The sequence below is a fragment of the Notamacropus eugenii genome, chromosome 3 (genome assembly GCF_028372415.1).
Source record: "Notamacropus eugenii isolate mMacEug1 chromosome 3, mMacEug1.pri_v2, whole genome shotgun sequence".
Classification (NCBI taxonomy): Eukaryota; Metazoa; Chordata; class Mammalia; order Diprotodontia; family Macropodidae; genus Notamacropus; species Notamacropus eugenii.
Genome location: NC_092874.1, coordinates 150,164,293 through 150,188,069, shown reverse-complemented (window position 1 = coordinate 150,188,069; position 23,777 = coordinate 150,164,293). Strand labels below are relative to the sequence as shown.

At 40.7% G+C, this 23,777-nt stretch overlaps 1 protein-coding gene across 7 annotated transcripts in view; it reads right to left on the bottom strand.

Moving 5' to 3' along the window:
• The window catches only part of ATXN7L1 (ataxin 7 like 1), a 269,784-nt gene that overhangs the window by 81,304 nt on the left and 164,703 nt on the right, over positions 1-23,777 (bottom strand). Inside the window, exon 1 of one of the 7 annotated variants that reach the window (XM_072653094.1) lies at positions 1,738-22,213. The exons of 5 other annotated variants lie outside the window; for them this stretch is intronic. The gene's annotated coding sequence lies outside the window, so the exon portion shown is untranslated. Of the gene's footprint in view, positions 1-1,737; positions 22,214-23,777 lie in introns of those variants that run through there. One more of the 7 variants, XM_072653095.1, reaches the window with a different exon arrangement.

Below are 23,777 nucleotides of genomic sequence, written 5' to 3'. Positions count from 1 at the left end.
GGTGAGATTTGAACTCAGGTCCTCCTGACTCCTGCACTGGTGCTCTAGCCACTGCACCACCTAGTTGCCCTTGTTCTTCCTATAGTGTGGGTCTGACCATGTAAACTCCCACCTTCCCCCAATTCAATCAACTTCAGTTGTTCCCTTGAACTTCTAAGAGCAAACAGAAAATCTTCTATTTGGCAATTAACGCCTTTTATAATCTGGTCCCCTCCTACCTTTCCAGTCTTCTTACACCTTACTTACTTCCCATAAACTGTGAGCAAGTGACACTGCTCTCCCTGTTGGGTCCCTGATCAAGACACTTCTCCCAGCTTTGGGCATTTTTTCTGGCTGTTCCTCATGCCTAAAATGTTCTCTCTCCTCATCGCTACCCCCTGGCTTCCCTGGCCTGCTTAAAGTCTCAGCTAAAATCCCACCTTCTACAAGATGCCTTTTCCAATCCCCCTTAATTCTAATGCCTTCCCTTTGAAATCATCTCCAATTTGTCATATATATATAATGTATGTGTATGTATGTATGTGCATTTATGCATGTACAATTATGTGCATGACAAATATCCATCTATTCATTTATCCATCTATTTATCTATCTATCCATCCATCCATTTATCTATCCATCCTGTTTGTACATAACTGTTTACTTGCTATCTCCCCCATTAGATTGTGAGTTTCCTGAGGGCAGGGACATCTTTTGCCTTTCTTTGTATCCCCAGCGCTTAGAACAGTGCTTGGCACATAGTGGCACTTGATTGTGTTTGTCCTTTGTTGCCAAAGAAGACCATGTCATCAGAGAAATGATGACATGACTTGCACTTGACTTTGTTTTGAGTGAGGGAGGGCTGTGCAAGTCACCAGCCTCACTTTTCTTCTAGAGTCATCTGAATCCAGTGATCAGATATTTATCAGGATGATTGGAGATGACCCAGGACTTACTGGGAGACCTTGGGCCCTTTAGGCCAAGGTCTTTGCAGGTACTCACTTAGGGTGAGGCAAGGCCCATTCATTGAATAGGCCCGTTTAAGAAGTAGGCAGGGCATGGCTGAATAGGGACCCAGTTAGCTGGGTAACTCAACTCCTCCTTTCCTGTCTGCCTTCCCCTCCCCCCCTTCCTTCTCCTCTCCAAAGGATGGTAAATTTGGATGGCCAAAAGATGCCCAGTTGACTTGATGGCACTTGATAAACTCGTTGACTGACTAAGACTCTCAGCCATCTCCATCATCTAGCCATTTCCAACTTACTACCAGTATATTCCCTTTAAAATGACTGCTATGATGGCACCATACTAAAACTATAACAGGACTCCTTAAAGATAACGTGGGGCCACACTTTGGCGAGCTCATTCTTTTCCTCAGAAAGCAGGTTTTATCACCATTTAAATGACTCCAGAAACTTTTATTTGTCATGATCACAGTCACTGTCAATAAGCATTTATCAAGAACCTATTACATGCCAAGCACTGTGAGGGGGGTGTGGGGGTGTGTGTGTGTGTGTGTGTGTGTGTGTGTGTGTGTGTGTGTGTGTGTGTGTGTGTGTGTGTGTGTGTGTGTGTGTGTGTGTGTGTGTGTATCCTCATTAAGTGCCTTCTGATGGGAGGGGGTGATGCTATGATAAAGAATATGAGGACCTTCTGGTAACTTGCTCTGCCCAGTAATTTATTCCATTCTTCCTCCTAAAACCTACTAATGAAATAGAGCCTTAGCTATGTCAAGAAGGGAAGGTCAAATGTAAAAGTTACCTCAGCAACAGGTGCCTCCCAATGAATAACTCTGGAATCCCTGGTCTTCAGTAAACAGACATTGCTTTTTTTGTAGAGTTTGAGACAGTGTGGCGTAGCGGCTAGAGATCCGGTAGTACAGTGAGGAAGACCTGCCTTCAATCCCAGCTGGCCCTGTGACCTTGAGAAAGTTACTTAGCCTTTAAATGTCCTTTTGACAACTCTCTAAGACTATAAATTTTAGAGCACGTGCCACTGTACACTGATAGAAGGAATTTTTCACCACAGAACTCCATAGGTGAATCACAGGTTCAGTTAAGAAAAAAAATCTCCAGCTCTTAACAAAGGATATGATACATGGCAGGCTTGTGATAAATGTTTGTTGATTATTTACAGAATAATAACTTATATTTATAAAGCACTTTAAGGTGTGCTGAGGGAGTACTGCATAATGGAGGTTTGGGGATGGATTTGTATTCAAGTCATGGGTCTGATCCTAGCCATGAGCACAGCCAAGTCACTCAGCACCCCCTGAGCTTCAGATGTGGAAGTATGGGTAAGGTCTCAATCAGAAGAAAATGTAATCAGCAAATATTTAACAAAATAAATAAAAATACAATAAAACATAGACAACACTACATCTTAAAACTAAGTTACTATGTAGTCCACAGAGATCCTTATGTATAGATTAACAATAGCCCCAGTTTCAATTTGAGTTTGACACCACAGCTCTAAGTTACTGATGGGTTGTACTTGATAGTGGGAGAGTCAATAAAATCTTATCAGTATATATCATATTAATAAAATCCTAGATCCCTTGTTGTGTAGGAAGTCAAGTTTGCAAATTCCCCCACTTGAGCTTCATTTCATAGATGAGGTGACTGAGGCTCACAAAGCATAAGGGGTCTGCTCTTGGCTCCTGAGCTAATTAGTGTCAGAGGCAGGATATATATCCAGCTCTTTCCCCTTCAAATAAAAGGAACAGCTGTCCTTTACATAATTGTGTAATAGAGTTTGCAAAGCACTTTCCTCAAAGCAGTCTGATGAGGTAGGAGGTAGGAATATTTTACAGATGAGGAAATGGAGGCTCAGAGGAATTGAGTGATTTTATTAAGGCTGGGATTCAAACCCATGTCTTTTGACTTTGAATGTAGTACTTTTCCACTTGAAATAACTAAAGTTCACCCAACAGGCTGGGATAATTTGCCATTTCTGGACCAACTCTACCCAGAAAATCTAGAAGTTGTAGACCACAGTTTTTCTGAAGAGCACCAGAACAAGAAGCCCATTGAGGTGATCTCATTTTAAAAATTAATTCCTCATTTAATAAAAGAGAGAACAGAAGCAGAAGAAAGTTAGGAGGCTTGCCCTATGTCCAGAGTCACCAGAGTTCTGGGATACCAGGAATACCAATGATTTCCCACCTTGGTTTTGCAAGAATTATCTCATAGGATGCCATGAAATATCTTCCTTCTATTAATTACTTCCTATTTATCCAATATAAAGCTGGTTATATGTATGCGTATATATATACATATATATGAATATAAAAAAATGATGTCTACCCCATTAGATTGTAAGCTCCTTGAGGGCAGGAACTATCTTTTGCCTCTTTTTGTATTCTCATTGTTTAGCATAGTGTCTGGTACTACAATGCTTAATAAATATCTACTGATTATTAAATTTAACATTAAATTTACTTTAAGTTAAAAACTAAACCATGTACTCCAAGCCATTTTGGCTTTTCCTCAGAGGGTACAAGTAATTAAGCTCCCTTCCAGTGAGCTAGGGGGTACAGTGGATAGAGCTTGGGCCTGGAATCAGGAAGACCTGAGTTCAAATTTGACCTCAGACTCTAATGAGCTGTGTGACCTTGAGTATATCACTTGAGTATATCACTCAGTTTCCTCAACTGTAAAATGGGGATTATAACAATATCTCCCTCTAAGGGTAGTTGTGAGAATCAAATGGATAAAGTATAACCAGTGTCTGAGACCTAGTAGGTACTTAATAAATGCTCATTCTCATCCTCTTCTCAGCTCTAGATCCATGAATATATCACCAATATAGTTTGGGTTTGAACTTCTGACTAAGCAATGTTCCCTTCCCTATCCTCTATCACAGATTGGGTTTTGAAACTGAGTAGTGATATGACATACTGCAAATCACAGAGAAAGATAAATCTTGAACTTAAATTTTATAAAAATTCAGGAATCCTAATTCTCTGTCCAATGACTAAAACTGCAATAAGTCAACATCTGTTTTAAAATACAAGACTAATAAACATGTAAAATAATACAAATAAATGAAACTAACAAAAACAATAAAAGATGATCAAAATCTTCCCAAGGAAAGTAATCTAATAAACTATCACTGCACGTGTCCCCTCATTTCAAAGGAACATGTATAAACCTCAGTGGGATTCTAGATCCAAGATCCCATGCTTCCCTCTCAATCAGCCATACAGACACAATGCAGACCACAGAATCATAGATTTGGGAGGTCAAAGAGCCCTCAGAGGCCATCCAGTCAATACTCTCATTTTGCAGGAAACTGAGACGCTGAGTAATTAAATGGTTAACCCACTGACATATATGGAGTATCAGGCAGAATTTGACCCATCTTCTGACTCTACAGCCAGTGGTCTTTCCATTGTATCAAAGCTGCCTGGACCCCTACTTCCCTTCAAATCCTTCTCCCCCAAAACATCACCTTCAGGCTGTGGAATCTTCCTTGAGCATAAACTGGCATCTGGCCTCAGTGGGGTCCAGAGGGAGGTGGAGTAAATGGAGGTGGAGAACAGGAGGGTCATTTACATAGTTAACAACTACTGCTAATAAGTGGCCCAGAAATTGCAATAAATCACTCAAAAAATATTTATTTTGCCAGTGTTCTCAGTATCTTCCCTACCACTTTGGAGATCACATAACCATAAGGATGTTGAAAATTTACTCAAGTCAGGATAGCCAGACGGCAAAGAGTAAAGTTGCCTTAGTGAACAAGGATCAGAGATGACAAACTGGCAAATGACTAGGTCTCCTTCTTTCCCAAGGCTGACTAGGCAGTCCAGTCTGGCCAATTCAAATACATAAGAACAATAGAAGAGGATGACTGGGAAAATCTTTCAGTATTCATTTGCTATTTTTTCTCAAATTACAATAAAAAGGGTTTGAGGTTCAGTGGGAGAAGCCCTTAGAGTAATTTCTACCCAAGAAGCACAGAGAATAAAAATAAACACCCAAGGAGGGAGTACATAGTACAGTCCAGGGTGCTGTATGTGGGATCAGAGGACCTGGGTTCCAAGTCTAGCATCTTTTACTACCTGCGTGACCGTGGGTAAGTCATTTCCTTTCTCTGAATCTCCACTTTCATCATCTCTAAAATGAAGTGGTTGAACTCAGTAATCATTGAGGTCCCTTCTGGCTATAATCCCATCATCCTAAAACTGGAAGTCTGCAAAAGGTGAAATTCAAGATTACCTGAAAGACAGAAATGAAGTCCAAAAGAAACATCTATGGGGATACTTTGTCACTTCTCCCTATTCAGATGGGAACAGTCTCTGGGTTAATGGGAAGGCCTCTGGTGTAATGGATAAGACCAGGGCCTCTGACTTCAGTCCTCCAGCTTGTCTTCTGAAAGGCTACATACAACTCATGGCCTTGAATAATCACTTGTGTTTTCTGAATTGGTTTCTCCAGCAGAGACAATAATGAAATAATTTCTGACTTCTTCCTAGCTAGTGTGCTGGGACTAGTGAGAGAACCTCCACAGAGCTCCTAGAAATGAAAGCACTTTTAAAAAAGTTAGGCCTTATTGGTATCATTCTGTGATGCAGCTGGATGTCACTACAAAAAAATTTGTGAATGAGAGAAATATGCAGATGCAAAATATAATTCCTATTGGTAATAAAGTTATAAAAATTTTCTGGATCAGTTTAATGTTCAATTTTGTAGCAAGTTTTAATTGTCAACTGTAGTTTTGGGCCTAGTTTGGATTCAAAGTGGGAAGGAGTCCTGTCTGTGACCAAATGATTTTTATCAGTTCAGATTTCATAATCAGATGATCTTCTACACAGTCTAAATTTATATTTATCATCTCTCTCTCTCTCTCTTTTATTTGTTTGGTTTACAATATTTAACCAGAGGCACAATCAAGTGTCTCCTCTCATTTACAATGTTATCCTCCTCTATTAACCTGTGATGCAGAAATCATCATGCTGATGAAGAAGCTACTTAACAATGCAAATTTCACTAGTGAACAAACAGAGAGACAGGGATGCTTAAAGTACACTATCAAAAGCTAATTTAATTACACAGCTACTCACTGGGCAAAGCTGAGCAATTTTTAGCTTACTGTTCTGGTATATATTATGTGAAAAACTAATTCTGGTTTGGAGTTTTAAAATATGCTTAGCACTGGAGAGAGAGAGAAAGAGAGAGAGAGAGAGAGAGAGAGAGAGAGAGAGAGAGAGAGAGAGAGAGACAGAGACAGAGACAGAGACAGAGAGACAGACAGAGAGAGAGACAGAGAGAGAGAGAGACAGAGAGAGAGAGAGACAGAGAGAGAGAGAGACAGAGAGAGAAACAGAGAGAGAGAGAGAGACAGAGAGACAGAGAGAGACAGAGAGAGATGTTCACAAGAGGTAAAATGGATAATCTACCAGCCAGAAAGTTGGACGAATAATGTACTGGAAAGTGTCATCTTGCAGCTACAACTGGCACTTGTTTCACCTACAGTTTTTGTGTCTATTTTAAAGAAACACGTTAGAAGCACTCCTTTGGTAAAGACAAATTTACAATTACACGATCTCTCTTTCTCCTGGCTCTGTGGACTAGGCCCTCTGCACCAATCTGTTATACTAAGTCCCCAAGACCAGCTCTCTGGGCCACAGAGCAGGTCCCTTGGATGACGTAGATAACAAACCAGGTCCAGATGCAATAAGGTTTGGCAACAACCCCTCACCCTCACCCCCCACCCCCAGATTGACCGGAGAGGAAGCGGCATCATCAGTTTCACTCCGTTTCCTTTCGTAACAGAGGCAGGAGAAACAACAAATATCCTAAGAGCATTATCAGCGTTTCGGATAACCCCAGCGGGAGGAGAGCCTGCTCCCTCCGACTAGGTCAAGTGACATCACTGGGAAATTGACTACCAAGTGCAAAAGTAACTTTGCGTCCGCACTGCCGGTTACTTCTCCGCAAGGAGGGCAGATCTCACTTTCTGAAGCTCAAACAGGAACTAGCATGCATCCCTACTGCTTAAAAAAGGCCTATAAATAACACAGGAGCAGCACAAGTATGCAAAACATCCTGCTAGAAAGAAGAAGAAACGTAAACTCGAACCACTTACGAACGACTCAGGCTGCCAACTCAATCTGATTCTACGACGGCTGTAAACATGCTGTACTTTGGGAACCTGACGCGATTCGCATGAGCGCGGATGCCGTCACAAGGAAGGGAAAAAGAGCCCCCACCCCACCCCCACCCGAGCAGCAGCGATACGCCATGCACACACACGCACACGCGGAAAACAAGCCAGAACCCAACACGGCGACGTGACGCGGCGCGGCCGGGGCTGTGCGGTCCGGGAGCGCCCCGCGCCCGCGCACCCCGAGGCTCGGCTCCAGGCACTTGTTCACCCCGGCGTTGAGGTGCTCCCCGCGGGCCGCCACAAGTTCCCAGAACTGATCCCGAGCCAACCACCTCGGCGCCCGACACCGAAACGGCCGCCGGCCGCGTGTGCGCGTTGGCTGCTGGGGCCAGCCCGAGCTGAACAGAGTAGCAGGAGAAAAACCCAGACCACGGGGCGCTCAAGTAACAAAAAGGCCCCTACCACCTACCACGCGCCGTCAGCGAGGACGGAGCCAAGATGACATTCGATTTACTCCTCTTTCTGGGGGAGGGGGAAGGGACAGAGGTAGCGTGCTGTGCTTATTAGCGGAAGGAACTGGGTGCTTCCTAAAGCATCTTTTCCGAGGAGATTTACTTGTGAGATCCTCCGAACAGTCACACAAGAAGATGGCTTTGCAAGCCTGGAAAGTGGCCATGGGTTACTGGAAGAAGGCATTCCATAAGAAAGTAAAGGAATTTATGGGGTGAATTTTCCAAGAAACCAGAAGGGTTATCCAAGAGCAGCGCTTTGCTTCACAACCTATTAAGGTCACTGAGGGAAGCTAAGCGGCAGAGGCCGGGAAGCTGGGTGTTCACTGAGTCATTCCTGCCCTAAACCAAATCTGGTCCAAGGCTTCCCCCCCTTTCCCTTGCTAAGAAACAGCGCTTCTCTTCGCTCAAGATTACTGTTCTTTGCTTCTCTACCAATGAAAGAATTTAAAAAAATTTTCCCTGGCAAAGAGAAAATAAAATACAAAAATGCTTAGATCCCTTAGTTTTGCTTTGAGGTTTAGTCTCAGTTTCCCTGAGAATTCATCCCGGGCTATTCCCTTTTGGGAGTCAAGTAGGTTACTAGTTTGGGGAGGATCTCAAGTAACTAGGAAAATGACCTTCAAATTGTGTAACTGGGCTGGAGAGAGGGTAGGAGAGGGGTTTGAATTGCTGACTGGATTAAATCTTCCTAAATAAAAATCTAAGTGTCTTTTGGTATGGCACAAAAGATTTGCACTCCAAGGAGAATTTTGGAGAAAAATAAGGAGCAAGTGGAAATCAGGTGTTTTAGAAACCAAACTGTACTTACAGACCAAATTCCCCCTTTTTTCTACCAAAGACAAAGAAGAGTTAATTTGGCTTCCCAGAGTCCTGGGGTCACTAGAACCAATACTGCATTAATATTAATTTAGGCTGCCTCTGCAACTTTCCTCCCAAACCAACCCAAATTTTATTACATGCTATATATAGGAATCGTTTCACTTGCCTCTGAAACAGAGCCACCCTGGAGTGAACTACAACAGCTGTCTGACAGCACACAGAATAGCAAAGGAAAACTACTGCATCCAACCACAAGGATTGGAAGGGGGAGGGACTGAAGAAATGGGGAGTTCTATGAGTATTCTGGGGAATGGGAGAGGAGGCTCAGGTAGGCAGAAGATAATTGGCTGAATCTGAACCAGGTCATCACACCCTGACTCTTAGGAAGGGCAGCTCCTGAGATTTTGTCAACCTCAGCATCATTACACTATCCAGGAGAATAACTATCAACAATTGCCACTGATATAAGGCTTAATTCCATTCAAAGTGCATTTCTCATCAGATTCTTACAATGGCCCTGTAGGGTGGGTATGACATATTTCATCATCCTCATTTCCCAGGTAATGGTAGTAAGGCCCAGAGAGGTCAAGTGATTTGCCCAGGGTCACAGAGAAAATCAGGGACAGAACTAGGTATCCTGATTCCTAGTCCAGGGTGCTTTGCTCTATGCCATGAAATAAACAGCTCCTTGTTGCCTTGAGGATACAATACAGACTCTACAGTCTGACATTTAAAACTTTTCACACCCACCTACCTGTTCAGTCTTATTTCATATTACTCCCCTTCACACACTCTCTGCTCCTCACACAATGATGACACAAACACACATATCCCCAAACAATTTAACACTTAAAAAAAATTCTGACATTCAGAAAGATTTACAATGAAAAAATTTCACAGTAACAGGTTTTCTATTATTCATTTCTTTTCTGCGTACTCAAATCCTTTTTCATGTTATCACAGTCAGTGATGGGATGGGAATAGAGGCCAGATCTATGATTTCATCCTTCTACCAATGTATGTTGGCACCTTTCTGCAGCCTAGGAGTTACAGTTGCCTAGAGTGCTTAGAGGTTAAGTGATCTGCCCAGGGTCACACAGCCAGTGTGTGGCAGAGGCAGACCTTGAATGTGGGTCTTTCTATCCCCCAGAACCAAGCTCTCTGTCCACTTAAACTGGGCAGCAAGTCGTTCTCCAACAGAATGGCTCAACAGCTCCCTTTACCTTCTTAGTAATCCCTGTCTCTCTATCTCTTCTCTAGCTCTTACCAGATTATAAGCATCTAACATAGCACAAGGGTTATGAAACTGAGGATTTGCAAATGTTTATCCTCTGAGGTCCTCTCTATCTCATATGGCTATACACGGTTTTGAATAACAGTTTGAAATTCAAAATAAACTTTATTTGATCAGTATTCTCATAACAATCCTTAGTTCCAACCTTCATTTCCTTTTTAATCTTAATTTAAGAGATTATGTGCCTGTCACTTAAAAAGCACTTAATCAATCTTTTTTTTTATTCCTTATGTCATTTAAATTAAATGCAGAAATACAGAGTTGGATACTTGTCATTTTAAAAACCAAACAGTTTGGAGATGCATATTTTTTCTTGTTCTCTCCACAAGCCTTCATCACCTCTTGCCTGGAGTATTGCAATAGCCCTCTCATTGGTTTTCCTGCTTCAAGACTCTTTACTCTTCAATCAGCCCTCCATATAGTTGCCAAACTGATATTCCTAAAATACAAATCTTATTACATTGTCCCTCTCTACTCAAACATCTTCAATGGCTCCCTACTGGCCCTTGGATAAGATACAAACTCCTCTACTTGGCATTTAATTCCCTCTCCAATCTGGTTCCCCTGATTTTTCTTATCTTATTTCATATTCCCCTTCTCCTTCATGATTCCCCATTCCTATTAAAGTGGCCTTCTAGTTGTTCCCCATCCATAGCATTCCGTTGCTCTCTCTATCTGCAATTCATCCCCTCCTTGGATCTCTTTGACACTCTCTGGCCTTCTTCAAGTCACAATTCAAACGTCATTTCCTATATGAGGGCCTTTTTTGCTACCTCTTCCCACATCTCCCCAAGTTATTAGCAATCTGTCCCTCTTGAAATGACACTGTATTATATTGTATATACTGACTTGCATACGTGTTAGATCTTTCCATTACAATATAAGCTCCTTGCAGGCAGAGACAATTTCATTTTGGCTTTAGTATTAAGTGCTTAGCATATTGCCTTTCACATAGCAGGTGCTTAATAAAGATTTGTGGAACTGAAATAGTCAAATTACAGAGGAGGCCTTTGGTCTAGACCCTGGTTAAAACAACAACAAAACACCTCATATAGTGTTACAGTATAATGCTGCTGTCCAATCATTCATGTACTTCTGTGACAACTGCCATTGAAAATGCATGGATTAAGCTGAGGATGCTTTATTGCTATGTTAACTCATCCATGTTACATGGACATAATTACTGACCCAGCTGGTTGGTGTACCACATTATGTAGGCTGAGAAAGGAGTTTCATCTCCATTCTACATCTATATTTCTGCAAGGTCTTGGTATTTTTTCTTGGCACTCATGGTACAGTCATTGTAGACATCTCTAATGAGGTACAGGGGGACCTATGGACTGAGTGTCAGGACCAGAAGTGCTTAGGTGCCCACAGGAATTATCTGGCTGAAGGCACTAAATGTGAGATTTGGTGAGAAAGAAGGCAGAAATCAGTAAATCCTTGATTTTTCTAGTTTCCAGCCCTTCCACTCTCCAATTTTTCCATCAGCCAGATGCTAATGTTGTCTTCCTAATGTAGGATCTATGCATGCTATATTACTGCTCACACACCTTCAGAGACTCTGTACTGCTTATGGGATAAAAGATAAACTCCAAAATCCATAATCTAAGGCTTTCCACAATCTGGCTCCAGACTGCCTTTTTCAGCATTATTTTCCTCTAGACTTCATACATTCTATGTTCCAGCTAAACCTGACTATTAGGTCTTCCCAGATCTTGTCTTGCTCATTATCTTCATGCCTGTATCTCTATGCCTTTAATGAACTCCTCCCTATCCCCACCTTAAATGGCTGAAATCCTTCTTTTTCAAGACCCCCCTCATATTCTCCTTAGTGAATCCTGTCCCTAGACCCCTCCCTCAGATTTCTTAACATACATTATCTGAACCTCTCCTTGTTATATTCTATCTTGCATGACACTGACTTATGGGCAGATTCTCACCCTCCAGATTACAGATGCCTGGAACGTGAGGGACTGGGTTATTTTTCATCTTGGTATTGCTAGTATCTTGCACAGAGTAGGTGCCTAATAATTATTTATTGCATGAATTCACCCATTTGCTAAGTTTGCTCTTAATGCAATGCACTGTATTAGGCTCTGATAAATAAGATAATTAGGATCTGGATGCTTGCTGGTGGTTGTTAAGGAGTTCAGAATTTAATGTGACAAACATTTATGACAGGTTCTGCTGTGCAAACAGCTCTGTGTTAGATACCAGGACACATGAAGTTTGGTGCTGGCTTCACAGAGCTTATAGTCTAGAAAGGTAATGGGACATTTATTCCAATAATTAAATGCCAAAAGACAGTGCTGGACTTGAAACTGGAGTTGTTGTACAGTTGTTGAGTTGTATGTGACTCTTCTTGACCCCTCAGACCATGGCACACCAATATAGTTCAGGGAGATTTCTTGCTCAACATACTGGAGTGGTTTGCACAGTGGATTAAGGCATACTGAGATGAAGTGACTTGCCCAGGGTCACACAACTAATAAGTGTCTGAGGCTGGATTTGAACTCTGGCATTCCTGACTCCAGGCTCAGGGCTCTATCCATTAAGTCACCTAGATGCTCTGGAATCAGAGAAACCTGAGTTCAAATCCTGCCTTGGACACTCACTAGCTATGTGACCATGGGTGTCTTTTGACCTCTGTGAGCTTCAATTTCCTCATCTGTGAAATGGGGATAATGGTAACACTTACCTCCTAGGATTGTTGTGAGGACCGAAGGAGATACCATAGGTAATATGCTCTGCAAACCTGAAAGCACTATTACCATATTTTAAAAAGGCACACATTAGGGAACTGCAAAATGAAAAACAATGTGGTCTGAAAGGGAAGGGGTCCTTGATGATTAGCAGCATGGGAATATTAAGTATGGCTTCATGGTAGGCATGACATAACAGAACAGAGTAGGGGAAGATAAAACATGTTGTCAGATTAATGCAATACAAATCAGAATATAAATGCACTGGGATGAAAATAAAAAGAAATTCTTTCTCCTTTGCCTAGATCTTCCGAAATTACACTGTGATTAAATAGTATATGCAGATGACTTATCTTACTGTTTATAGTTTCTAGTGTCTCTGAAAGGGGATTCATATTTAAAATACTGATACTAGAACTGACTCAAGGAATAATGGGGTTGGGAAACATCTAGGTATAAAGGAATGATGGCACAGATAGTTCCAACAGGGAGAATCATGTATTTGCTAAGTACAAATATAGAGTTCTCCATCTTTCATGATTCAAGAATATAATAAATGTAGGAAATGGGGACTAATGGAGAGCTGTGACTCACAGACAAAAAGATCTATTTTAATGAACAGTCAGTATCTAGCTCTCCATAATGAAACTATTTCTCCATCTTGGCCAAAAGTTGAATGAGCTTGGAGTATAGGACTAGTAACACAAGAGGACCAATCTGACTAATTTCAGGGAGGTATGCAGTCACAGAAGCTTGGCAATGAGATGATTAATTTTTTTGACCACAGCAACTTTTAATTGCCCATTAAAGTGTGGAGGGGTTGCAATCTGCATCAGTGAACTACATGGATGAAGGCATGGACCTTTTTTAGTACTGCAGCAATTCAATTTGTCATGCATTTCAAAATACTGTATTAGGGATTTGAGAGTATAATGCTGGGCAATGAATAACTGTATTTGGAATCAGAAGAACTAAATTTAAATCCTGGTTTTCCTGCTTAGAATCAGAAAAGAACAGATTTAGGATTATAAGGACCTTTAGAAGTCATCTCATCCAACCTTTTCATTTTATACATGAAGAAATCAAAGTCCAGAGAGGTTAAGACAGTTGCCCAAGGTCACAGAGGTAATTAAGTGGTAGAGCTAAGATTTGAATCCAGGTTTTCTGATTCCAAATACACACAAACTATTTAAGTGGACTTTTATTTTATCGACCCATTACAAAAGTGTATTCTAGACTTGAGAGATAGCTTTGTCCACAGTGGTTATTCCAAACTGTTTCAATCTTTCTTCAAGCCTCTCATGGCATCTTTGCTCCTTAACTCTCTTAAATCAGAACCTAGCCTCACAAATGGAAATGAGGCCATTTGCTGAGATCTTCCTCTTCTCTTCTGAAATCTCATATCACTCAGACATCTTCCCCCCTGAGTTCCCCCTTCACTCTTGTTTTACATGAAGAGGTAACCCTTGAACAGATCCCCTCTCATCTTCTCCAACAGATTGCCCCCTCTATCATTACCATTCTAATCTTCAATCTTTCATCCATCGGCTTCCTTCCTGCTGCCTATAAACATGCTCATATCTCCCTTCTGTCATCCTTTATTTCTTCTATCCTTTTCCATTAAGCTCCTTTAGAAAGCTATCTATAACAGCTCTTCTTACACTTTCTCACTTGCTTCTAAACCTTCTACTATCAGGCTTCCAATCCCATCATTCAATTGAAATTGCTCTTTCCCAAATTACTAATTATTTCTGAATTGCAAATCTAAGGGACTTTTCTCAGTCATCCTTCTTGACTTTTCTGCAGCCTTGAATATTGCCAATTGCCCTCTTTTCTTGGATATTCTCCCCTCTTTGGGTTTTCCTGGCTGCATTCTCTCCTGATTTCTTACTTGTCTACCTCCTTCCTTCTTAGTTTCTTTTGCTAGACCTTCATTCAGATCTGGCCCTCTCATTGTGAGTGACCTCTACAGCTCTGCGCTGGTCCCTTTTCTCTTCTCTGTCTATGCTATCTCAGTTGATAATCTTGTCAGCTTCTTTGGATTCAGATATCAATTCTATGTAGAAGGTTACCAGATCTATATACACAGCCTTTTCTCCTTCCTGAATTCCAGCCATGTATCATCAACTGCCTTTTGAACATCACAAACCTGGACATCATAAACACCTCAAACTCAACATGCCAAAACAATTATCTTTCTTTCCAAACTTTTCCCTTTCCCCATCTTTCCTATTATTCTCAAGGGGACCAGCATTCTTCCCAACTTAACTAGGTTTGCAACTTGGACGTCAATTTCAACTCCTCCTTTATGCACATCCTACTCTCTTATCAAGTCAGGTCATTTCTACTTTCATAACATCTCTTTATAAGTTTCCTTCCTTTTTCTTATAAAGCCACCACTTGGTACAGGCCCTCAATCACCTCACAGCTGGAACACTGAAAAAGCCTTATGATTTGGTTTCCCTGCTTCAAACCATTCTCCATTACAATATCAATCAATCTACAAACATATACTGTATTTTACTGCATAACTGTCCCCACTGCATAACTGATGTATTCTATTATAAACTTTCATTATATAATTGTCACATGGGATAATTCTGTTCATCACGCCACTTAAAAAATAAACAGAGCAGCAACGTACTCATCAGTGGCATATCGATATGCATTTATCTCTGGTGCATTGCAAGCCATGAGTCTAGAATTCTCAGGGTGCACACACTGCCAGGATATTTCTAAAAACCAAGTTGTGTGGTTTGTTTAGAGTGCTGCAGTACTAATGGCATTGTCACAATGAAGAGCTGTAGGTGCAAGGGGAACAGGCGAGCAAGAAAAGTTGCCATGAGTAAGTCATGTGATATGGTAAGACTTGCATCTTCTCAATTTTAAAGTATATTCATAAATATTCCATACATTCTAATCTTGCACCAAAGACAGTTTAGTAATAAATGATTTTTAAGTAATATTGGCACAATTTTTTAAAAAGTTTCACATAATGGCTGCACCCCACTCTTTTATAAAAAATATTTGGCATAAAATCTGCAATGATTATGTGGTGAAATACAGTATATGCAAGGCAAGTTATATACAAAATAAGTAGGAGGTAATTAATAGTCAAAAGGCACTGCAATTAAAAAGAGTTGGGGAAATGTTCCTGTAGAAGAAAGTGGGATATTAGTTGGAACTTTAAGGAAGGCAGGGAAGTTAGTAGTTGGAGGAGAGGAGAGAAAGCATTCCAGGCATGGAGGACAGCCAGAGAAAATGCTGGGAGCTGAGATGGACTATGTTCCAGCCTCTGATCAGCTGCTACAGTGATTTTCCTAAAGTGCAGATCTGACTGGCCATGCCTCTACTCAATAAATTCTAGGACTCAGTATTACCTCTAGAATTAAATATAAAATGCTATTTGGCATTTAAAGCCCTTCATATTCTGACCCCTTCCTACCTTCCCAATCTTCTTATACTTGCTTCCCTTCTACACATTTTATGATTCAGCTACTCTGGCCTACTTTCTACTTCTGTGTTCCTTGAACACCACCCTCCATCCTCCAACTCTGCTTTTGCACTGGCTATTCTCCAAGTCTGGAATGTTAACCCTCCTCACTTCTGCCTCCCAGTTTCCCCTCAAGACAGAACTCAAATGCAACATTGTGGAGAAGGCTTTTGTTGCTTTCTTTTACTGCTAATACCTTCTCTTTGAGATTACCTTCCATTTACACTCGTAATTATCTGCATATTGTCTCCCCATCTGAAGATGTGCATCCAGACTTTGCGTACCCTTTCACCCAGCAATACCATTTCTAGGTCTTTATTCCAAAGAGATCATAAAAATGGGAAAAGGACCCATATGTACAACAATATTTAAAGCAGCTCTTTTTGTGGTATCCAAGAATTGGAAATTGAGGGGATGCCCATCAGTTGGGGAATGGCTGAACAAGTTGTGGTATATGAATGTAATGGAATACTATTGTGCTATGAGAAATGATGACCAGGCAGACTTCAGAAAGACCAGGAAAGACTTCTATGAACTAATGCTGAGTGAAATGAGTATATACTGTATACAATAACATAATGAGGAGAACGTTGCACACAATAACAACCATATTGTACGACGACTGACTTTGATAGACTTAGCTCTTCTCAGCAATGCAAGGATCTAAGACAACTCCAAAAAGCTCATAATGGAAAATACTATCCACATCCAGAGAAGGAACTCTGGAGTCTGAATCTGGATGGAAGCATACCATTTGCTCTCCTTTTATTTTGTTTCTTTTTTTTCACAGTTCCTCCCATTACTTCTAATTCTTCTTTACATCATGAGTAATGTGAAAATAGGTTTAATATGAATGCATAACTAGAGCCTATATCAGATTGCTGCCATCTTGGGGAGGGGGAGAAAAATTGAAACTCAAAATCTTATGGAAGTGAATGTTGAAAACTAAAAATAAATTAACTTTAAAAATGCTTGTTGACTGAGAAAAGAGATGGAATAACAAATTCGGGGAAAAATTAGTACTGTACTTTGGATGGAAGATAACAATTCATGAAAGGGAGTAAAATGAAATGAGAATAGAAAGGCAGACTGGGGGGAGATGATAGAGTCTTGAATGCCAGACTGAAGAGTAAGAATTTTATTCGAGGAGCCCCAGGGGATCAGTAATAGTTTTTAAATAAGGGTGTGACATGATCAGACGTGCCTTTGGAAGATTATTTTGCCAGCTATGTATGGTATGAGAAGAGGGGAGAGAATGAAGGCTAAGTTATCTGGGTAATAAGCTTACCCCTTTGAGAACCAAGATGTTTCCCTACAATTTTGATCATTTTTAAAAATGCAAATATAACTGCACCTGAAATATTTTCCAACTTTTAATTGAGTACATGCTCAAAGGAACTCATTTTTATTTTCAGTTACTCAAGATCATTATTCTGAATATCGATTATTATAGTGCACTATATTTGTGAAGTGGTGATGCCCTGATGGCTGCTGGTAGTTTTTGGGCCACATGTTCCTATGCTAAATGGTCCTAGACTGCTGTGCTTTTTAAGTTTTCGTGTCCCCTGCTTTTTCTGTCTTCTCCTTTCCTATCAGCTGTCACTTTTTGCTGTAGCTAGCATGCTTGACACTTCTAATTTGCTCTGGTCTTGCAGATGACATAACCAAGATGGTTAGACATGCATCAAATGTGCCTAAGTAGGCCCTCAATGAAGTAAAGTGCATGAGCTTTAGTGTTTGGATTCTGGCTGCTCAGGGACCCCTTTGGATTACTTCCTGTTTCTCCATAGTGTTCTGGATATATGCTAAAGTTGTAAAGAATTAAGTTCTAGATAAATAATGGATCATTGTACACATGTATTTTTTTTGGGGGGTGGTTAGGGGAGGTGGGATGGTGAAGATGATTTCTTCTTGGTAGCTAGACTAGTCTGGGCTATAAAATAATTGAACTCCAAGAAAGTATGAAGGTTGGCTTGTGAATGACTAAACTGAGCTGGTGATGACTTAGCTTAATAAGAAATTCACCGCACTGCAATTTGCTACCCTGCAAAATGTGAGCTTCACTCCTTTAGTTGTCCAGTGCTGAAGTATGTTACTGCCCCTGTCAGTCAGTATCACTAGCCAGAAAGCATTTTACAGAGGAAGCGGGGAATGAACAAGCCTCCCCTAAGGGGTGGCAGAGTGAAAAGAATGCTGGATTTGGAATTCAAAGTCCTGGCCTTAAATCCTGGCCCTGCCACTTTCTAGTTGAGGCATTGTGGGTAAATCCTGGCACCTCACTGGACCTTTGTTTTCTCATCTGTAACAGTTCACAATTAACTGACCGTAGCTCATACTTACATAGTATATTAAGATTTACAAAACACTGTAAAGGAGAGGGTGGGACTTGATGAGCCCTAAGGTCTTCTCCAACTCTAAACTCTATGCCTATATTTTGAAATAAGAATAGGAACTGGACCTGTGATTTCATTGATATGTGCATCAGAAATGAGACACAGATTTAGAAAATCTTTTTTTGAGCAAGTGCCATATATTTGCATATGTTAGAAGGGGCATGCCCTGTGCCCCAGCTTTGGAAAGGATAATAGAGAGCATTTCCCTTTTTGCTCATTCTTCTTTCCCCCTTCCCATTTGCTGCTTCCCAAATGCAGAACATAAACTAAACACAGGCCCCCTTTGCCACACCCTCTAATACCACCTGCAATTCAACAGGAATCAGAAGAAACGTTTGCCAGAAATGGAATACTGTATCCGTTCAACAGTTTACATTCTACTTAAAACACATATACCAACATCCTTCTGGCACTTAGTGTTATTATATCAAAAGCTTTTCCTCATGAAAATGAAAATAAGAATATTGGACTGAGTCTGCATCTAAACTCTCCTTAAGTTTCAAAAAAAACCCAACACCTTTCTATTTTCTTTAACACATATTCTGAGATACTTTTGACATCCCTGGGCTGCAGGAGAAATCAGTAAGTGGAAATCTATTGTTGCTCCTCTTTGTTTAGGCCGCCATGCCTTGGTCAGGGTGATATCAACCCATAAGGCAGCCAGAAGGAAACCCATGGATTTACCAACCCAGAGTAGTTTCAAGTGTCTGAGGTCTAGCTGACCTCAATGTTCCTTCTTTTCCAGTATTCTTTTTTTTAAATCCTAAAATGCCATAGTTTTATTTTATAAGGTGAAATAGATCACTAAATTCTTAGTTCTCTATCTAGTGACCTGGGATAGAGAAAACCTACAAGAGTTCTGAAATATTTTTTTAAACCTGGCTTGCTCTCAATCATATCTTGTTCTTTGGTGACATGAGAAGAAACAATTGTTCTTACCTTTGAACCAGAATGAGTCCAATAGCACCCAGGGACTCTGGGAAGTAGCGTGGCATAATGGAAAATGTTCTGTCTCTGGGGTCAGAGCACTTGAGTTAAAATCCTGTTTCCAAGGCTTACTGTCTGTGAGATGCTGGGCAACTCACAACTCTCCCCCCACCCCCAATCTCAGTTTCCTCATCTATAAAATGAGAGGAGCTGAACCCGGGGGGAGGCGGTTTCTGGCTCAAAATCTACGCTCCTATGGGACTGATGGCATGTACAGGCAGTTTATGAAACTTTCTTGGTCCAATATGTGTTGGAAAGGCCCCAGACTCAGTTTAATAGTTTAATAGATTCACACTTGTTTGGCTTGTGGATTTCCCAGCTTGTACAGAATAGAAAATTATTTAAAAAACAAAGAAATAAACCTACATTGCTAGTTAATAAAACATTTTGCCGATAATTTTTCAAACCTCTGTTTAGAGTATGGGCTATTACATAATGCATACATGTATATATAATACACAGAATCCCACCCTTTCTTTTATTATAGCGCATGGTACCATTAGATGTATAAACAACAGTGAGACAAATGGGAAAATGATGATGCTAAATTACCTAGTCATGACATTAACAGTTGCATGCTATGAATTTCCAAGACAGAAAATTGTCTTTACATGGAAAATCTTTACAATGTCTTGAGAATCCCCACACCCAGCTTCCCAGGATACCTCAACTTGTCCTGCAAACTACTACAAGCAGAAAGTAATTAATGGTTTGGTAAGGTGAAAGTAGATAACAGCATCCAAGTATTCAAAGCAAGAAGTAATGAACTATACAGAGGTTAAAAGATATTTCTCTTCCAAAGTCAGTGAAATTTGGGGTTGGAAAGCCAGACATGTGGTTGTAATTGGTCAGAGTTAGAATTCATTGCATAAGTGACATCTTTTTAAAAGATACAGAATATTTAGTTAAGGAAAAATTAATGATAGAATGAATTCTTCCCTTCTATGATACGTAGATGTTACCATCTTCTAAGGACCAGCCCATCTAAGTTCAGAAATACTCATCACCATGTTGGGCTGTAGATAGGTGATGAATTTGGGGGGGAATAGTAGTTCTCACAAACTAGTTATTAAGTAGAGAAATTGGCAAATGGATCAATGGAAGAAGTATCCACACTTACGCCATCAGACTCTCAAAATATTAGACACAAACCAAGGAATCTACAGTTTGTCAAGGAGAATATGATGTAGCCTACAGCAAAGGTTCTGTAGCTGTTTGGTGCATGAATCCAAAATGGCCTATTCCATTCTTTCAGGACTCCCAGACACCAAGACTTTGGGGACCTTTCCTTGTAGTTTATAAAGTTCTACAAAACAAAACTATGGTACCGTGCTGAAAATGCTTTTTAAAAATCAAAATGCTTTTTTAAAAAAAGGGAAAACAGTGATATTGTTCTATTATTTAAATATAAACTATTTCCCTCCAGTAGAAATAGGTCTGTTTAATTTTTGTTATTATATTTCCAGTACCTAGCATAAAAGTAAGAGTTTCATAATTGTCTGTTGGATTGTTGAAGGTTTTTTAAACATTCAGTTCATATTGTAGGAATGAAAGATAAAAACAAGCCACTTGCATTGTTCCATTTTTGTTTTTAGAACACAACTAGGACTTAGGAAATCGCCAGAGAAAATGGCATTCAGACAAAAATAGATCAATTATAAATTGACTGAAACTGTACCGAATGTATAAATAGATAAGATTTAATAAGCACTTACTATAAAGAAATCAAGAAATTCAGACAAGTCGCCATTAATGAAATTAAATACTGTTGTGAGTTATTATGTGTTATTATGTAACAAAACTATTAATAATTGCACAGATGAACTAAACCACCAGATGTCCCACTCCAGGGCATGGGGTTTGGGATTGGACTATGCCCCTGGAGAAGGGAGAGGCATATAGCAGCTAAGGCCGAGCCTGGGCCTGGGCCCTGTGGCAGTAGTCCTGGGTCTCCAAGGGCACTCACTACTTGGAGCATGTATCATCTGCCCATAGGCTCGGTTTTCCTGGGTTAGAACCTGGAAGCCTGGTCACTACTACAGCAGCAGCAGAAAGGAAGGAGGCAGGATGTAAACAAACAGTTTGAAACTTGTTTTGTACAGCAGAGCTCTCTCTCGGGAAGCCAATTTGGCTTCCATTTGTTAACTCTCTCACTTCCTAGGCATGGGCCTAGGAGGTCAAGCAGTTAAAATTGGAACTCTACATGGGGGCCAATTAAATCGCCAGACCAGAAGGACGAAAGAGAGGAGACGTGGTGGTGGTCAGGAGTAGGATTTGGTGCTGTTGCAGAAAGCAATTGCTAGAAACTTGACTGCTGTCATCCAACAGCAAAGGCCAGAGTTCAGCTTGCTACTGCTGTACTTGTTTGCATCAAAAATGATATCCTTACATCCCTATCGTGTGCTGGCTCTAGATTAAGGAAGAGGCTACCCCGAACATACCTATCCCACCTCCCATTCCACCCCAACCCCTCCACCCCATACAGGGAAGGAGGGAGGAAGAAGAGGGGGAGGAGGGCACAGGGAGTTTCACTGAAGGATACATTGATACTCTTTCTGACTTCTCTTTCCCTATTTTCTTCTCTACTAGTAGTAGGCCTTTTGTTACACAGCACAGTAGGTCAAAGGGTGGCTGCTACAAGGGAATGTGCTGGCAAATAGGAATGGGAAGCACAGGTCATTTACAAGGGGTTTTGTACCCATCAGGAAAGTTTGTGGACCTAAAAGTTAGAGAACTGGATTGGGGATCAGGAGACCAGGTTTAAAGTGGTCAAGTCATTTCTAATTTTGCATTTCAGGTTTTCTATTTGGTGAATGGGGGTGTGTGTACCTCATATATTTATGCATATATATAACCTATATATATATATCTATACACATTTATATGTAGGTATATACATATCTATCTTATAAATAGCTACATATACTTGGTATATATTATAGGGATAATATAATATGTAATTAAAACATATAATTACATATATCTATATATCCTATCACATATACTTATATAATAGGTATATAAGATATCTCATATATATATATTCTCATATATATATATAGGCATATATATATATATAGGTACACACGTATATGTACACACATACGTACACACACACACACACCCCATTCAGAGCTATTTACCCCAACAGAACACAGGCTTCTAGAGGACAGACACTGGTTCATTGTGGTATGTGTGTCCCCAAGGTCTAGTCCATGGCTGGTGCATAGCATGTGTTTAAGAAATGCCTGTTGATTGATATTGCAAGGATAAATATGCCAATAGGGACAACAAATCCTTTGGAAAAAAGCAAGTGTCAATAGAACAGGAAGCCTGGGGTGCATGGTGTCACAAGGGAGAAGTTACAAGGTGGGGGATGAGTTGGAAACTGAGGAACCTCCTGCTGTGCCTGGCCATTTCGAGGCCCTTTCCTCTAATGCTGTGTGTGACCTGGGGCACATTCAAGGAAGGCCACATTTCTCAGAGGAGTGTTGAGCTAGGCATGAAGACAGAGGGAGAAGCCCGGGGAGGTCTGCAAGGGGGGATCCTGGGAGGCAGGGACCCTTGGGAGTGCCTTTCACACGGGTTTCTTTGGAGCATTCATGTGCCTTACTTGTTTACCCTTAGGGAATGAGGGGTAAGGAGTGGAAGCTGTGGCCTCTGTGTCACCAAGGTGTCACAGAAGTGTTTCTATGCCATGATATTCACTGGCTGAGGGCTGGTACATTTCTATCTAGAGGGATAGGCTTCATCCATGAAGCCCCTCTGCTAGTGCCAGCAGGGGACCCTGGCAGCCAGGTTACCGGGAAGGAAGAAGAACAATAACACAGATTTGCATAACACCCATAACTGTTATGATCATCAATGATAATCAAAATAATAATAATATTAAGAGTGTGAGACAGAAGCAAAGGGCATTGCTTTAGTATCAGCCATATGAAGGGATTAATTTTTTCTCTCTCATTTTAATTTATGAATCTGGGAATCCTGTTCTGGAGTCAGAGGGCCAGAATTGTTATCTATTGTTCTCACTTATACATGATATGGTTAAGAAACATTTAGGGCCTTGGTAGATCCCATTCAAAATTCCAGTAAGAAGTGTACTAAATGAAGCAGGATTTCCTGCATGAAAGCCCAAGCTCAGTAGCTGCACTGCAAGTCTAATCACTGGGTTATGCAAATGAGTGCACTGCATGTGGGCTGAGCATGTTGCATTAATAATGAAGCACATGAGGAAACTGAGCACATGGCGGCAGGTAGCACAGAGCCCTGCCAACATCCTCTGGTGTGCGTTTTTCTTGCTCTGGGAATGACTAGGGTTCATGTCTTTTTACTAACCATAAATTAAATAAAATGCTTCAATTAAAACGAGGCAGAGCCTGAAGCGTTTCAAACCATTACTCGCTTTTACTGCAGCCAGCACAACTGTAGAGCAGGTGACGAATGACCAAACGGGGAAAGGTTAGCCAAAGGCCTTCTATAATTCAA